A 16,691-nucleotide genomic window follows, 5' to 3' on the forward strand; every position below is an offset into this window, starting at 1 on the left:
GCAGTAATAGAAGATCATTATCTTAGATCATGAACCATATCGATTCGTTCGATAATGGATTTTGGTGATTGATAGTCGTTGTGGTGGAAGAGCAGGTAACTGAAAATACGGGCTAACCACTATTCGGTTAAAGTTGATTGCATTTGAACAGAGGGTATTATTATATCAAAAGTTTTTAGTTTCTTAGAACGTTCTTTATAAGATAGATTTTAAATTTATGTGAGAAAAACTCGACGCACAAGTAAATTCTAGAAAAAATTGTCAAATGTTGTTGTCACTCATTTCTTTAGGAAGCAGCTTCAAGTGAAAATGTATCATTTGCTGAACATGATACTCTCAATTTCAGTTCTTATTTTTTAAGACAGTTGGAGTGTTTTCATTAGAAAAACTTTATTTATACTTATCTGAACATTTGGTTTGTGTGAAGTCTAAGCCTTTTTGCAGAAAGGCTATGATATATTTATCTTATTTTTAATGTTTTGGTTTGTTCAAGTGTTTTTATCAGAAAAAACATTGTTTATTTTTAATTGATCTTGTATTTTAAGAAAATATGTCTTCTAAGATGTATTTAAAGATGCCTTGATCTGAATTTTATCGGCGTTGGTTTTTAAATTATTTATAAAATGTGTTTCTATAATTATTTTAGATCTTCGCCTTTTATATCATTTTTTCTAGAAGCAGGTTCCCTGTTTGGTATAGTGCATACGGTTTATAATCTCAATAATTTTGATAAACCAGTGCAAATCACCGTATACTCAACGTAGACTTGACTCGTTTTTTTTCTTACAATTAAATGCCCCATGAGATCGTTAAATACTGTCACATATTGAAAAAAAATATCGGTAGATTATTTATATTATATTGAAACGTTAAAAAAATATAATGAAAGGCTAAGACATGTTCATCTTCATTCAAGTGTCATCAGCAAAAAGCCGATCTTGTAGTTTAAATAAAGAAGTATATTTAAGACTTGTTTATAGAAAGACAAAGATGCCTTCATCTTCATTTCAAAATTATTTATGAAATTTATTCATTTTATCATCGTTGCTAGGAGCTTGTTTGTTACTGTTTGTTATAATAATCGTTTTTATAAACCAGTTCAAATTACTATACTCAGTGCGGACCTCACAGTTACGTCCCATGAGACAGTTTATTAATCTTTTGCAACTTCTACCTTCTACGCAGGTAAATTTTTAATTTTTAATTTAAAACTTGAGATGATTTACTTAATTTTGTATGGAAAGACTTTACCTTCCTGGATGAATAGTAGCGTATAGTATTGATATTTAAAAAAAAAAACAAAAAAAATATATTTATTGTATTAATAAATTCTCGAGAAATGAGAGTTAAAAATATTGTTTATTCCTAAGATTTTTTTAGAAGATTTTCTTATTGCCGTTGAAATTTGCAGCACGACTTTAAAATACCATATCGCTAGTGTTCCATTTGCGAGTCTATTTATATTTATATATAATAGATACTATTCCATCACAAATTTTAATGTCTGTATTAAAGACATTTATTATGCGGATATCATAATAATAATCATATCCATTTTTACTGAATACCAATTACATATGCAAGGGTTGGCGTTGGTGTTTATGTGTGTCTGTACATATATTGTTTTATTTTATTTATAAAGCGCTCAAGTCAGCCAATATTATCGACCCTGACGGTCATGTAATTACGAATAATATGAATTTATCTCGCGTGAATGCACAAAGAGGAATTTCTTTGTGTTCAAAATGCATTATGCACAACTCGAGATAACAGAGCGCGTTGAGCGAATGCATAATTTGCATTGCACGACGGCGTCACACACATATGCGCATAAAGTGCATAATTCACATAGAAAACACTTGGTTTTTAATTAAACTAGATATACAAATAAACATAAAAAATACTAGGATAATGGCGCAGATCGAATATGTAATTGAATCACGAGTTCAAGTCTTTTGATTGGTTATAAACCGCGATGCTACATGCCGGTTAACTGTGCGGTAATTACTATGAGAATATGTTGCAATTGACAACCATTCTAGCTTGTAAATAATATAATTGACATTAAATCTGTCAATCAAATGAATAATTTTGCATATTAATAATTTGCTTCTGAATAAAACTTTATTTTATAGAAATTTTAATTCTAATATATCGTATAATAATTCGACTGTGGTTTTTTTTGTGGATTTATTTTCCAACACTAACGTATTTTTTATAATAAAATAACCTATGTTAATAAAATTATAAATTATTATTAGTATAGTATTATTACAGCTGAGTCATCTCTTATCTCGCCGCACCATTAACATTTAATTTAGCTTCCACAGTACTGTAGAACACTTTTTGCATATTCTTTGTTAATAACGATTTTATTAACGACAAAATTTATAATATAAGTAGTGCATTAATCGTACAAATGATAAAACACACTTTTAAAAAAATCATACATACTAAAAAATAATGTGAATTTCAAATAAGGTTTTTAAATATTTATGCCAAAAATATGGTAAAGCAAAATAATAACATTCTTTTGAATTCGTTTCTTGATAAAGGGTATGATTTTCTTTTCACCAAGTCTCATTTTTATTTAGTCAATCATTGCAGTTTTTAAAATACTTTTAAAGTTTTACTAAATATTTTGTAATAGGAATATGACTTATAATACAATTTAAAAAAATGAGTATTATCTGGGCGATAGTTAAACATCTCTTTTCAATATTTTTTCTTACAGCTATTTTAAACCACTTTTTCTGCATTACCTTAAAATTATCTAATATTAATACAACCTCGAGGACTACCTAATTAAACTATGAATCAAATGACTGATATCGCTTGTGTCAACTGAGTCATCTCTTATCTCGCCGCACCATTAAACTTTCCACGTAGTCCACTTTTTGCATATAGTTTCTTTGTTTTTGACAAAATTTATAATATAGTACATTAATCGTACAAATGATAAAACATACTATTAAAAAATCATATATAAAAAAAATAATGTGCATATCAAATTAGGTTAATAAATATTTATGCCAAAAATATCGTTAAGTGAAATAATAGCATTTTTTGTATTTGATTATTGATAAACGGTATGATTCTTGTTTCACCTAGTCTCATTTTTTTATTGAGGTTTTCAAAGTACTTTTAAAGTTTTACTATGTATTTTGTAATAGTAATAAAATGTGCATTATCTGAGCGACAGTTAAACATCTCTTTTTCATAATCTAGTATTTCAATATTTTTTCTTACAGCTATTTTAAAATAATATTACTAACCTTTTGTGACCATTTGTTCTGCATTATCTTAAAATTATTTAATAATAAACATACTCGAGGAGTACCTAATTGCAATTATGAATCAGATAACTGATATCGCTTGTGTCAACTGAGTCATCTCTTATCTCGCCGCACCATTAAAATTTAATTGAGCTGCCACAGTTCTGTAGTCCACTTTTTGCATATAGTTTCTTTGTTAATAAAGATTTTATTATTGACAAAGTTTATAATACAGTACATTAATTGTACAAATGATAAAAATTACTATTGAAAAATCTTATATATTAAATAATAATATGCATATAAAATAAGGTTATTACATATTTATGGCAAAACATAGTAAAGTGAAATAATAAATGGTATGAATTTTGTTTCGCCAAGTCTCTTTTTTTATTTAGTCTATCATTGAAGTTTTTAAAGTATGTAGTTTTAAAAAATGACTATGTATTTTGTAATAGCAATAATTTTTTAATATGCATTATCTGAGCAACTAGTATTTAATAATTTGTAATCTAGTATTATCATATTTTTAAACAGCTATTTTGAAATAATAGTAGGCGAGTTTTTTATATTACCTTCAATAATTTAATATTAAGTTATTAATAAAAGTTATTCAGCGCGAGAATTTGAATCAATCTTCCAGTATGACCCAAAATGACCCAAAAGAGAGTTGTTAATATACCATCCCATTTCAATAATAAATGCTGCAGAGAACTCTTTTTTGATTCACTTCTGATTTTTATTGGAAATATATTAGAGTTCAAATTCAGAGCGTTAAGAAACTCTGGTATATCACAATGAAGTTGGAGAGCAGCTGGGAATATTAGCTCTACACTAAAAAATACCACCGTTGCATATTTTATGACACAGATGAGCTAGTACGAGATCAGACCTTCATACTGATAATATCGTTGTCCAGAGTAAGACAGTCTTTCCACTTCAATCGTTAGATTTGGTCCAGTTGATTGATCAATTTTTATTCGTCATGAGCTAACTCGAGCTTATAGCATGATTGATCTATTTAGTGTTTATTTGTACTTATTTGTACTGCGTGAAAGTGCAATATTATAGCTTTTAAATAATTAATAACTTTTGTAATTTGTACCTGAATAAACTTGTATGCAAATCGTATAGTATCTCACAATTAGATAAACACATATAAATCGAGTTAAAGTGATACTTAAAGCTTGTTTATTGATTTTTCTAATATGAACAAATCATAACAATAGCAAAGAACTACATCACTATTGACAGTGAAAATCATCTAAAATTTTTTTTCTCTCTATAAATGATATTCACATTCATTTTTATAGCAATGGTTCATCTTTTAGTTTATAATCACATACTTTATAATTATAAATCACACACTAAAAGAGTAAAATACAATTGTAACTAACAATAAAAATATCATAAAAGCCATAAATACAAAAATACAATGCAACCACCACCACCAGCAATAAAATAATTGCGTGCTCGACAAATCAGAGCAATTTCCGCGCTCGTAATATTTTCCTGTGTTATCCAACAATCAACGTGATGTAATAATCACATTTTCCGAAGATGATCATTTTCCGTATTCGCATTATTGTTGTTCTAGTATTTTTTTTATAATTTTCATTACACTCACTGCCTATAATTGACGCGCTAATTTGACGGTGCGTTTCGACGTTACGCCGCAGATCATGTTCCGGAAAGTCGATCACTTTCGTTTTCGACCACATACGTTATAAATGATAAGCACACGTGAATAATATGATACAATCTAAACTGCACAAAGAGGACCAGTTTCTCGCGTGCTCGATTCAAGGCAAACGAGTCAAAGAAACAATGACCGTGTCATACCGGCGCTGATCATGAGCAATAAGTAGGAAGTGAGTGACTTGTATATTAATCGATAGACTATATGATCTGAGACTATAAACTAATATTACTAGTTGACCAATTATTAATTTATTTTGACTAGCTCCACTTATAAATGAAAATAACTAGTCACTTGTAACTCCATTGAAACTAAAAGCTTTAAAATGTCTATAAATAATTTGGATGAATTGATATTTTCCTGTAATAAGTACAAGCGATAAATAGTGAATTACGCAAGTTTTTCTTCTTCCTATGAAGTCGACAATTATAAAGTTGACTAACTTACACCTAAAGGCCGTTGATATGACGCAGCTAGAAGGTTTTTAATTCCTTGAACGTACAGATACACGTTTTGATGATTTGACAAATGGAAATTGTTTTTATTTTTTGTGGAAAATTCTATATGTAACAATCTCTTAGATTGTAACATATTTTATATATGGAGAGGAATTTAGATGTTATAAATACAAGTAATGCGTTTGATGTATTCTATTATATATCAACTGTTTAAGCGACTGAAAAATTATGTTATTCATTTCAATGTTTCAAAGTTAGCACATAATAAGTATGTATTTGAATATTACGTGAGACATACATATCTTAAAAATACACTTTACATACATATATTATCATATTCAAATTAGCAACATAAATATTATGTTATGAATATGAAAAATATTCTGAAACGCAATTGCTTCAAAATATATATAGAAATATTATCTAAATTGAGGTGACAATTATAAAAGATACACACAGATGTTATTTAATTAATGTTTTATTATTTGACTGATTTTGAGAATATTTGGATTAAAAAATAATAAATAAAATATGATTTTTTAAAGTATTTAACAAGTGGTTCTTCCCCGTTATTTGCTTTTTAATTTTGAAATAATAGTTTAAATTAAATAATCTCATAATTTATTAGACAGAGATTATTGATTGAAGTATAGTTTAGTTACATATTGGATTATGATGATATGAGAGATCGATGGATGAGGCGCGCCGGTCGTAGTTTTCCCGTCGTGATCCGCCAAAGAAATGTGCTGTCCTATGCCGCCGTTATGTTAGTGTAACCAGAGTGTCGCCTAGTTTTGGTCACTTAACCCCCATATTTATTATACATGTGAATAAACTAGATTTTATTATGATGATACAAGACAAATTATTTGTTTTGTAATTGATATTTGTGCAATAATTTGAGTCACGTCACGTTAAGTAACTTAGTATAAGTGCAGTCTTCTTATCCGTGTTTGGATCTGAATGACTCAGTCGTTTCTAAAGCGGGTTAAACTTTAATTCCGGACGCGAGCTGGTCCTGGTGAAGAGGGAAGCGTCGGTTGACGGTTCCACTTGTTTTCGAGTACGAACACATCGAGTCTAAGCTAATATTATTTTTATACGTTTACGTTTAATAACATAAATAATTTTACAAACATACTAATTATATATTTATACTATCAGGTGGTTCCATAAGGTGTAGGTTTAATGAGTCAAAAATAAAAACGTGTAATACTTTTCTAAATTATATATTTTCCATTTTTCTACAATTATTCTCTACATGTTAATCAATTTTTTTATATCTGTTTCGAAAAATAATGTATTTTTGGAAGCAATCAATTCTTTAATGTCGTTTTTTATATCAGTTTTTGTAAAATATTTTTTCCCATTTACGCACTGTTGCAGGAATCTAAATATATGACTGTGGATGAGAAAGAAGTTTCCTAGAAAATCCATTTATGTTTTTTTATCGTCTTCTTGGATAAAGTAAAAAAAATTTTTGGAAAAAAAACAATAAATTAAATGATAATTTGAGTACATTTCACTGAAGATATGAAACCACTGCCTCTAAAGCAATGTGTGCTTTGGCATTTGTGCTTGTATTTCAATTTAAGGTTGTTTTTATCCTAATCACATGAGATTATTGGGTTAGTGCTTGCACACTTTTTTTTGTCACAAATGATTACGACGATCTTAAGATGTAATTAAATTGGCCTGTTTTATTTATGGACTTTTAACATCGTTGCGCTGGAGTTTAAATAGGTTACAATATTTTGAATCTTGCGATCTGTTGTAATAACTCGAGTGGCTATAATCATGCTTTTAGTTTAATCCGTTTATTGTCACGTACAGTCTGCATCGGTCGGCGTAAAAAAGTTTCGGCGGATCGTAAAAATGTTTTGTTTCTCACGTTCAGTACAATGGATTTGACAATGGACGCTTAAGGACTTGGCCCAGACAAGACTATTGCGACATAATCATATTATAGGGAAATTTAAACCAAGCCTATAAAATTAACCATAAAACATGCAATGTTGGTAAACAGACTTGAGGTAAACAGATATTCCTCTGAACTTTCTATTGCAAATTATTTATTCGAAATAAAAATGCGATATTCATATTTATATCATAAAAGCCTTGGATGACTTCACAACCTTTAAAATTATGTTTCTTTTTTATAAACAACATATTTTTTCTTACAGATTGTATTGCATATGCTGAGGGAGAGCGTTTCTACATCCGCTAGGTCGTGATATTCTTCTGAAGGTGAGTTTCAAAGCTTTTCATTTTCTTTAGATACTTACTCAATTTATGGTCAATAAAAAACACCGACTAACTAACGTTAAATTATATTAAAATTAAAGAAAAAAACAAACATAGCTGGTTCTGTTAAAATAATTCTAAATTTCTTTTAACACTCGTTTGGTTTCAATGTTGATCTACTCACTTACCCAACTGTGCATATTTACTTCGCCGCATTCTTAACATCAACATTCTTTCGGTTTTCATTAGCTCCTATTGAGCTATCTACTGCATATTTTTATTTTCAAAACAGCGGCAAATTGAAAATTCAACCACGTGGCTCTCGTAGAAAGGCCTTGCGCAAGCATCCTAGCGTTTGTGATTTTCTCTTTCGCTCATTGTTATTCGACCATGGCCACGGAGAGTAAAAGTGGTTTGGCGATGGCGGCTGCCCGTATAATTGCTATAGTTACAATAATTATTCATGTCACTGACAATGCCAAAAAAATGTAACGGAAAAGTGCTGGTTGCGGTTTGAGTCTTGCGGAGTGGAAAAAAGCGAAATTACTGAACTAGGATTTTAATATTTATGTTGTATAATGAAAATTATATTATGGAATAATAATTTCTTTTTAAAAATAAACTATCTAGTTTGGCAAATCGGTATTCGTAATTTTTTTATAGTAAGAATTGAATATCTTTAGTTCATTCTTCAATTTAAGAGATTACTCTTTTTATTAAATGTTATTGCATAGAAGTAAATATTATTGGTATAATTTATTTTGTAATGCGGTGAATGCTGTTAATTCTCAGAAAAAATATTTAATCTTACTCGATATTATTGTAAAATTGCACGTAAGCTACAAGGAAGTGCGTGGAGTTTGCCTCTGGTTAAAGTTGGTGGTAAAAGTTCGATCTTGAATTTCAGGAAATATGTTTTAAAAAACCTTTATACAATTTTCTTGTATCGACGTAAGTTCTCGGTAAAAATTGCCATTGGACAAGCAGAGATGAAAAAGTTAAATTCTTAAGAATTTTATGTTCTTATATTTTCCCTCAAAATATAATAAATTTCATTGTGCGAAAAATTAAAGCTACGAATTTTATCACCAAATTTGATGAACAATAATTTTTTTTGAACACTGCGTACACTGACATATAGGCAAATATAGACATTATTATATAATATATAATATCAATAAGTAAATATTAATGTTTCATTGATAAAGTTTGCCGACTTTTCATTTTTAAATTAATTAACAATAAATTATATTTATATATGCTTTTTAATATGCTAATAATTAAGTATAATTTATAATATTTGTTTATTTACTTCGTTTTATTTGTCACCGTTAATGACTTTCAAGCACGCATACAAATTAATTTATAATCCGATTTTTATACACGTGATAGTCGAACGAGTAGTGTTAACGCTGACGGTTAATATTAACGACTGAAGCGCGTGAGCGAGTAACGATTTTTATCAATTAAATCTAACGCACGATTTTTTTTTATTTATAATATATTATATATGTAAAAAGGAAGAACATTCGACGTTCGGATAATTTAAAGAAAGGTAATTTTAATCTAATGAAATTAGATAAAAATCACCGTTTCATCATTTGCCGATCTTTGCGCAGCGATTGCAGAACTTTTCGCGATTCACTCTCTAATTACAATAAGTCTTAAAACGTGTACGTTTGCCACTGTATAGCGTAGTGTATAATTGGCTACCGGATTAGCATTAGTTAGAGAAATGTGGCGGCCACGGTCCGGTGGCCATGGCTCAGCCGCATTTTGGAACAACCAGGCTTGCACGCAGAAATGACGGCATGCGTTTATTGCACTTTCCAAACAAATTCGCTTACGCTTCGATTGATCTCTTCGGGGGTTTCTCTAAGATACACACGGTTCCTATTATATGTATGTGTGATATTTCGCGAAAGTGTGTTTTGCTAAGTGCGCTTTTCTATTCATATTGATTAGGTTAATATATTATATTTACTGCTTGCAATTTTGCATCTAGGTTAAAAAATAATAAGACGATTTAATAATCCGAATATTATTAATGTTCTTATCCTTAATTAAAATATTTTTCCAATATCAGACTAGGTTTTTGAGAAAATGAAAATTAGATTTTATGTGCGTGCACAGATTTTGTTCCCGTAGCGGTTGGCTAATTTTCTTCTTGCTCTCCCGAGCGGCGCCCCATTCACGGCGTTCGCGTGCAAACCTTTTAACCCCGCCACAATACTCCCCTCTAGTGAACTGGCTATGAACAGTTCGCGATCACGTCGGAGTCACCAGTTTAGCGTGCACACGTTTCGTTAACGTGGCGTCGCTCTTCCGAGCGGCTCCCTATTCGCATCAACCCTTTTTGCCCCGTCACAACTTGGAAACTAAATAATTTATTATTTTTCTAGTTTAAATATAAAATATTAGAGGCCTTCTTCACATTAATCATTCATCTCAAACTCTCTGCTTAATTATAGTGTTTATAAAAAAAAAATATGTTAGCTTTTCTTGAATGATTATTGAATAATAGAATATTTTACAGATAAAATAAAGTAATATTTCTTAAAAATTATGTTTTTTAAGACATTATAAATTTTATAAATATACATATATTCCTTGCACTATATTGTGGCAGTAATAGCGTATTGGTAGAGTTTCGGGCTTAATACCAAAATGAATATTCAGTTATAAGTATGCCATATTACTATATTGAAACAAACTGGAAACTGAATAATTTATTATTTTTTGATTTAAACAAAATATAGTACAGGCCTTTTTTAACATCCGGGTATGTTTATTTCGTAAATACAATGTTTGATTGTTCGTTGCACAACAGATGAGACGGTTGTCCTTGAGTGCGTCCCTGGTCGCTTTGGAGTCAGTAGGTGAAAAGAGAGAAACGGCAATTTCTGCGATCTTTGCTGGTACGAAGTTTAACCGACCTTCTATCTGTTGCGATCATCAAGTATATGTGCCTTAAACGCCAATGTAGATGCTTAAGTCTGTGCCAGATGAAGTGTCGAAGAGGAAGTCTTGAGACGATCTGTCTGAGGGAAAGTCCTTAGCCAAACCGGCTGAGATAGTATTGATACTCATAGCCCTTTTCGGTGGGACAATCAATTATAGAAGGGTGGCGAATTTCTTTGAAATAAATTGCTGTTGGCAAATAAGGTGTATTGGAAACGGTTGCGTGCGTTATCTATTCTCAAGGCGATAAATATGAATTCCTTTAAGTAATCTCCCACGGTGTTAAATTTTAAACGAAGAGAACAATTTTTTCTTCAACGTTAAAAATGCTTAAAAATTATCGTGAATCGAACTGGCCCTATTTATGATGATTTCATATTTTGTGCTTGTTTTTGTTAAAATGTAATTAATGATGAATGATTTTATAAAAAAAACCTTTCTTAAAATTTGGATTTTTAAAAGATACCAGAATTTTTTTATACCCATATATTTCTTGCAACATAATGTGACATTAATAGCGTATCGGTAGAGTGCCAGGGTAATCCAAGTTTATCTTTTACAATTACGATATAAATAAAAATACAGTATCGAACGCAATTATGTAAATATATAAATAATTTACAATTATTACAAACCAATAATAAATACCAGGTTTTGGTGGTGTGTTTGAAGTATTGTTTACATGCTAAAAAATAAAATAATGATTGTTATTTAACATTAAATTATCGTTATCTTAGAATTAAAATTAGGTTCGGGTTTGCACAACCATCAACAGTGTTTTAAAAATGAAACGACCACAGGAAGTGGTAAAGATAGTATTAAATACATTACAATTATATCTTAATAAATTTTATTTTATTAGTCACTAGTGTTTTTAAATTACTTTTAATAAATACATACTTTGATGTAGCTGATTTTTCATGACCTACTTTTCTTGAATTGAACTCTTTCACTAAAACGATTTATCTGAAAAGAAAAAAAAACAATAATAAAATGTCTGACTCGTGATAAATACTTAATAATATATAAATAAAACAATCTTTGATTGAACTTTAATAAACATAACTGAGTCGTTATTTCTCAAAAATCTTCTTAGTAGTTCAAGTGCTTTTCATAAGATCACCCAAAATTAAGTGAGAATCAATGCCCGTTAATTTATGGGAACGGAGAAATAATCACAATAAATAATTCATACCAAAACCATAGGTCAATCGTTCTATGAATAATATTCCAATGTTAAACATCTTTCTATAATTTATCTTACTGTAATCTTCTCATATGCTTTCATGTTCTATCGCTGCTTCCACCAGCATGGAAGTGTGTAATCGTCACGGCTGATGATTTTCTTACACCACGTGCATAATACACGAACACAATCTACACCAGTTCAAATTGTATTTTCTTCTATAATCATTTTTGTAGAAAGTGAGACAACCCTGGTTTAACGACCTTCTACGCGTAATATAAAAAAGAACGATATTATTTTTCTCTAATACTTAAAACATACGTTAATGATGGATTTTTCAGATTGACCTGTCTGCGTAATAATTAACCCCTCGTTAATTTTATGTGTAATTATATTGCAAAAGCATTTTAAAGTATAATAAAATGCAAACATTAAAAAAGGCATTAAGAGTCATTACTCATCATGCTTTGGAATTTTTACGCAACGTTGGCATTTCAATTTTGCACGTATTTTTTAAATTGCTATTATCCATCATCTACATATTGTAGTTGAAATATAATCAATTTTATTTTATTTATATTTTTTATCAGAAATTAGTTGACCTAAACAAACAAAAAGCATCTGAACCATAAAGGTTAATTTTCACTTAAACGACTTAATTAAGATAACTTCATTATCAAACGTGCTCTCTCAATCGAATGGTCAAAGATCAATAGATCAATTAAAGTAAGCTTAGTACCATATCAGATAATATTTTATATTTTTAAAACATTTTTTTATAATATCATAATATAGTAATTACTATGATCTAATTTGTCAATATATATATATATATATATTATTAAATTAATGTTAATTTTTTTTTATATGTCATTAGTGTTTAAGCACGTTTTTTTATTGTAGTCGATTTTTATCACTGGTATGATGCATTGTTTTGCAATACTCTTATACATTTCTGTGTGATAAATTATATGCATAATACTAGGTACTTTTATATGTAGTGACCGATTCCTTTAGATTGTTTTTTTAAATTTACAGAAATGGTCTTTTGTCAATGATTAAAAAATGAACTTAATTTTAAAAACGATTTAACAATGAATTCATTTTCAGTTTAGTTGTATAAGACGTCATAGGTTTATATAATATTACTCTAATAATATTTTGTATAAGTCTTAATTTCTAAAAATGTGATAATTTATTGACACAAGGTCGGGAATTTTATGGTTAATGGGGCTCATTTTAATTAATTGTGTGATTGATTAAAAAAATTATGAACTAAGAATAACCATTTCTCTAATGATTCATATCCTTTAATCGAATGATTATTTGGTTATAACAATCGATTACGATTGTAATACCCATCTTCTCAGTTTATATATTTGCATTTAAAAGTACTCTTAGTTTTACATATATTTTTTTTATTTATTTAAAAACACTTTTTACACACAATAGAGACGAAACACAAAATTGTGCTTTAAATTTATTTATTTTAAAGTGATTTTTATATTCGACTTAATATTTCCTCGACGAAGTGTGTGCCACACAACGCATAGTGGTGAATTTATATTGGCAGCATAATCTTGATTTTATGTTTCAGTTAAGTTAAATTGTTGAACTATTTATAGTATATTGAAAATAAAAAAATAAATAAAAACAGTGAAATCCTCTTACAGGACAAGACGCAATTAGTAAGGGTGTATATTGTATAATCTTTGGCTAAATTTAAAAGAACTACATTCTCTCATTGTATGCTTCAAATGTTTGAGTGATTACATTTTTTTAAAAATATTATCTAGCTATATTAAATATTTTGAAACTATTTGTCATTTATAACTATATAGATCGTATTCAAAATGCTCATCTCTTATTTTTTCTACAATAACGATGTCCAAGTAGAGCTTCTTAAAATTATTCACCATGAAATATATGCTTTCTTCTTGTTCTTTATTCCATTCGAAAGTCCAACTGCCATGATTCTGCTATGTCGCAGCATCTGGTCACCGCGAATTATATTATTACGAAACGGTTTGAGCAATTAGCGCGTGTTGGTTAAAAAATACTTAATTGCCTTATCAATAGCCACCTATGGTCTTTTTGATCACTTTTTTTAAGGGCAAACCAATTGCATCGACAGTTACTTCTATATTAAATCGATACGTGCACGTTAGTAACATGCTGTAAGCGTTCCTCAATTAGACACGAATTCGTGTCTAATTAAAGCAATCGTTGAAAACGATACGCCAATTAGAACGCACAATGAAGTGTGTCATCTCCATAAAGATTGTCGCTAAATTACGGAAATGAACGGAAAATTTTTATCGCTTAATTATTACTGTATATTTTTTGTATAGGCAATAAAAATATAATCATTAAAATAACATTGAATTTGGTTATGATGTAGGCGAAATATTAGCACACGTTTTTACATTCAGACATTATCTGGTATTAATGTGTCTGTATTTTAACACGAATTAGTTTTTTACTATAAAATTAGTTCTAAACAAACCTATGAACAGACTAGTCTTAAAAAACGTTTTATCGATTAAAGGTGACTGCTTGGCTCAGGACATCGATGGTGTTGCTTGTGTTGCTTGTGATTTGGTTGAAATCCGCTGATGTATTATAGATTTTGGAGCCGAATCATTGTGTATTTCCAAGTTGGAAGTAAAGTGTTAGAATGGCAGTGTTCCAACTCACATATTATTAAGGAAATGGGAGGAGATCAACGATCCTTCTCTTTATAGACTCCTTGACAAATCATGGTTGATTTGATGTAGAAATGGAGTGTCCATTTTTATTTTTTAATATCTTATAAGACTGTTCGAGATATTATGATAAGTGGTCGAGGTGATATAAGTCGAAGGCATTAATCAAAGCTAACCGAAAAAATATCGAAGTCTTTGTATTGAATATGGGTTGAAGATCTTCAACCCATATGAAAGTATATCAGAAATGAGTTAAAAAATATTTTAATTAAAACTCTTTTAATAATTATAAAAAAAATAGTTTCGTAAATTCATTAATTGAAAGATATGGTAATTATAGACCAGCACACTGTATTATGCCTGAAATACACTCTCTGGAAGTTGGCTAAGGTTGGCCAAGGACGGAGAATATAGTGGGTTACTTCGGTCGAGTTCGGTTCTGCCTGCTCTAAAATCTCTCTGAAGTTGTCTGAGGCAAAGTGGGGGTAATTCAGTCGACTTTGCCAGCTTCGAGCGCTTCCGAACATTGTCGGCAAACGGACCGAAGTCAAAAGGACCGAAGTCGGAGCTGCTCTTTCGAGCGCGAGCGGTGAGATACTTCCCCTTTCGCTCTCTCGCGTGTTAAATGACGAAAGTGAGAGAGATAATGATATGGTTTTTTCGCAAACTGAGATAGAACGAGTAACTCGGTTCAATTTCAGTATGCGCGTAGGCATCGTGGTCACGTGGTCAAGTTATAATACCACACGTTTGTCGCGAACTTCAACAGACTCTTACTGACATCTTTGAATATTTTAGGGCACCAAAAGGGATTAATTATATTTTTGATAGTATCGTTAATATATTTTTTTTCATATAAAATTAAATAATTAAAAAATAATTAGTGGTACTTGATTTTGTTAAAAAAAATCGTTTCGAATATCCTTATGTATTTTCTTAGATCGGCTTATATAAATGTCACACCATAACGAATTCTTATTTAGAATCGATGGCGACAAATTCTAGGATAGTCACAGATGTGGTGTTCGTATTCTGAAGTATTATTTGTATGCCTTATGGCATTTTGCAAAAGCCGACAAAGATTTTGCGTAAATTGAATATTTACGACCGAAAAGCTTTCACTGATATTGTATTGGTGAGTGCCCACACAAACTTAATAAAATGACAATTTAAAAATTGCGATTATTTCGTACATTTTTCATTCGCGCGCAAATATGCCAGTTGTACGTGACAGAAACCGCCGTCCGGACGGCATATGAAATTTGTGGCAGTGTGGTCGCTTACTCGAAGTCGTAGGTCTCGGCCGACTTCAGTTGTAACTTCGGTTAGGACAACTTACAGAGAGTGTAGTGCAGGCATTAAGGTACTCCAGTTGATTTGATCCTTCAGGATGTAAATCTGTCTTTCTACTCTCTTTTTATTACGTAAGACATGAACAATAAATTATATGACTAAGTGCTCTTTTCGTTACTAAGTAATACTAGTGAGATAGAATAAATTGCTTTTAAGTATTGCTTGATTCCTATACTAATTATTAATATTCAACATCACATATTAAAACAAATAGTTCGTCACTTAATTTTAATTCAGAATGCAGCTCTCAAGCTTATTGGGTATTTGCTTAATATTTTCTCTTACTAGATGTAGTTTAAGCATATTATAATGATTCAAAACAAACAATATAATTACACGTTCTTCTACCAGTCTACCTTAATATATTGCGAATCATGTACCAACACACATGACAGATAAAAGCGACCCAGTTTAGCACACAATCATATTGCGATATCTGCGTTTATAATATCACTTAAGAAAAATTGAAATATAATTATCGTACGTCACACATTTTCTTCTTAATGATTTCTTAACGACATCGTGGGAGTTAATTTGGTAAGTAGGCAGTGATATTTTTTATCACTTTTTTTGTGTGTAGTCGTTCTCAAAGGATTTCCACGCGGAAAGCCTTCGCGTGAGATAGATAACCAGTTCGTTGCCACCAGATAACGAATGCACTTCCGCGCCAACCCATTAACCGCGGGCCGGGTTAACTAGTTTTTGACGATCGAGCCAAGGTCGGCGGTGACCTAACTGGCTCGTGTTTAAAGTGGATCTCGTTTTCGAAACGAGCTGCTTCTGAGGTCATGTTGAACAATGGATACTCAC

At 30.2% G+C, this 16,691-nt stretch overlaps 1 protein-coding gene across 2 annotated transcripts in view; it reads left to right on the forward strand.

The window, feature by feature from the left end:
- The window catches only part of LOC148229345 (SH2 domain-containing protein 4A-like), a 56,290-nt gene that overhangs the window by 12,115 nt on the left and 27,484 nt on the right, over positions 1–16,691 (forward strand). For both annotated transcript variants that reach the window (XM_088197724.1, XM_088197725.1), the window contains exon 2: positions 7,616–7,679. The gene's annotated coding sequence lies outside the window, so the exon portion shown is untranslated. The remainder of the gene's footprint in view (positions 1–7,615; positions 7,680–16,691) is intronic.

This window comes from Plectrocnemia conspersa, unplaced genomic scaffold (assembly GCF_051122295.1).
Source record: "Plectrocnemia conspersa isolate PC_06_02 unplaced genomic scaffold, ASM5112229v1 ptg000011l, whole genome shotgun sequence".
Classification (NCBI taxonomy): domain Eukaryota; kingdom Metazoa; phylum Arthropoda; class Insecta; order Trichoptera; family Polycentropodidae; genus Plectrocnemia; species Plectrocnemia conspersa.